This window comes from Phascolarctos cinereus, unplaced genomic scaffold, assembly GCF_003287225.1.
Source record: "Phascolarctos cinereus isolate Bilbo 61053 unplaced genomic scaffold, phaCin_HiC Scaffold_9;HRSCAF=440, whole genome shotgun sequence".
NCBI classification, from domain to species: Eukaryota; Metazoa; Chordata; class Mammalia; order Diprotodontia; family Phascolarctidae; genus Phascolarctos; species Phascolarctos cinereus.
Genome location: NW_027556402.1, coordinates 78,782,051 through 78,784,719, shown reverse-complemented (window position 1 = coordinate 78,784,719; position 2,669 = coordinate 78,782,051). Strand labels below are relative to the sequence as shown.

The 2,669-nt window shown below is 38.6% G+C and overlaps 1 pseudogene; it reads left to right on the top strand.

Moving 5' to 3' along the window:
* Positions 1–1,098: 1,098 nt before the first annotated feature.
* On the top strand, positions 1,099–2,264 carry LOC110215967 (p21-activated protein kinase-interacting protein 1 pseudogene; annotated as a pseudogene).
* Positions 2,265–2,669: the final 405 nt, after the last annotated feature.

Below are 2,669 nucleotides of genomic sequence, written 5' to 3'. Positions count from 1 at the left end.
GGCAATTATTATGTCATTTGATTTGATCCTCACAACAATCCTGGGAGGTAGTTGTGTATTATTATCCCCATTGTACAGATAGACAAAGTGAGGCAGATGTTAAATGACTTGCAGTAAGTATCTGTCAGGTTTTCCTGACTCCAGGCCTGGCTCTCTATCCGCTCAGCAACCTAACTTGCTTCAGATAGTTTCTAAAGTCCCTTCTGACCCTTGGATTCAATGAAACTGTTCATAGTTAGAGTACATCTGCATTGTGGGATTTAAAGTCCCCAATACCCAATTTTTTTTGTTATGTTTTTAACCACTTGCCTTGGAATTTTGTAGACTCAGACGAGTATGTATGACAATTATTCTATGCCATGTAATATATTTCACAAACATGCTTGGACTAATCTTATCAAGGGATTTGATCTGAGTAGAAATCACAGTATGCTTAATTCAACTGGAAAATCTAGTAGAGGATTTACTGTTATTAGTGGAAAAGGGTTTAGACACACACACACACACACACACACACACACACACACGAGCACACACCTTCCCCAGAGACATACACATAAGAGACACAAATGGGAAGAAAACACTAATAGGCCCCAAATATCAGATTTCCACTTTTTTTGTTTTTGAGGCAATCAGGGTTAAGTGATTTGCTCAGGATCACACAGCTAGTATTTACTACTAGCTATCTACCTATCTCTGGGTACATTTGAACTCAGGTTGTCCTGACTCCACTCTATCCACTGTGCCACCTAGCAGCCTCTACACTCAGTTTTTAGAATTATTGATATGCAGTTACTTATTTATAATGAGGGAACATGGCACAGTGGTTAGGAGGTCAGCACTAGAGTCATAGAGACCTGGGGCAAATTTCACCTTTGGCATATATTGGCTGCACAAATATGGACAAGTCACTTAAACTCTCATTATCTCAGGTAAGTTTCCAAGCCTCTAAGCTGAAAAACAAGTGCTGATCTGCACTGACACAGGGAGTTTCTTCACAAAGAATCTGGTAGACCAATGAATCCCAGGTTCAGATTTAAAACACAACAACCGAATAGGTCAACCCTCAGGACTGGCCATGCCAATAGTCCAAATGAAATGGAGATTTTTTTAAGAAACAAAAGAAATCTTTTCAGGTTCATGGTGCACTGGAAGCCTGGCCAGAGTGGCCAGAGCGAGAAATGGATCCCTGTGGCTGACTTCACCCACCATGGCCATGCTGCCTCCTTGTCAGAAGTGGCTATAAATAACTGTTTTGTGGTCATTGGAAGTAAAGATGAAACAATTCACATCTATGATATGAAAAAAAAGGTAGAATATGGAACATTGATATATCATAATGGCACAATAAGGTGCCTGAAATTCTCGGGCACTTAATTAGTGGAAGATGGACTAATTTGTGTTTGGGATGCAAAGAGATGGAACTGCTTGAAGTCTATCAAAGCACGTAAAGGACATGTGACTTCCCATTCTGTTCAACCATCTGGCAAATTAGCACTTTCAGTGGGAACAGACAAGACATTACAAACATGGAACCTTATTGAAGGAAGATTGGCATTCATAAAAAATATAAAACAAAATGCTCACAAAGTTGAATGGTCCCCTAGTGGAGAGAAGTATATAGTTGTCAAATAAACAAGATAGACATCTACCAACTTGTAACTTCATTCATTACTGGTACCTTCACCAATGGAAAGAGAATTTCTTCTGTTACATTTATTTCAGATTCCATACTTGCTGAGGCTGGAGATGAAAAAATTGTAAGGTTGTTTAACTGTGATTCACTAAAATGTCTCTATGAATTTAAGGCTCATGAAAACAGAGTAAAAGACATTTGCAGCTTTGAAGTCCCAGAGCATCATGTTATTGTTACAGCATTGAGTTATGGCTTCATTAACATGTGGAGGCATAATCCAAATAAGAAGACTCCCCCATCTTTACTATGTGACGTAAACACTAAAGCCAGACTCACCTGCCTCGGAGTATGGCTAGACAGAGTTACAGATGCCAAAGATCACCTTCCTAGAGCTGCAGCCCCTTCTCCTGTAAACAAAGAAGAACAGGAGTTCAAAACTAGCCCCCCAAAATCTGATGATCCAGCAGGAAAACAGCAACAATCCAAGAAATTTGGTTGGACTAAGGATAACAAAAGACCAACAAAAGCAGAAAATATAGTATCTGTCAAGAAAAGAAAATTGGAAGGTATACTAGAAAAGAAGAAAGAAAAGAAAGTATAAATCACTGAATAAATCTTTGAAAATTCAAAAAAACAAAACAAAAGAAAAAGCTTATTAAAATGTAATAAAGCCAGTTTTTCCTTTCCATTTTTCTTTAAAAAAAATTTTTTTAAGCATGGAAAGGAATTTAGGATGGTGGGGAAAATCTGTGAATATTTGTTGTATTTAGGTGTGTATTCTGTTAGTCTGTTAATGCGCAGGGATCCAGAAGGGAATAGGTCTGGATTAGCCACTTATTAGAAGTGACTGGCTAGATACAAGTTTCATAGCTGCTTACTGGCTTCTTTTAAGCAGTCCTATATGCCTTTCAGGCGATTTCACCCTGTGAGAAATTATTGCAACCACCTGGAATCAGCTTCCCATCAGGCCATATAAACAGCGCAGTGTTATTGAGGCTAGTCTAGCCTCACTGTGTTTATGGTGCTGTACAGT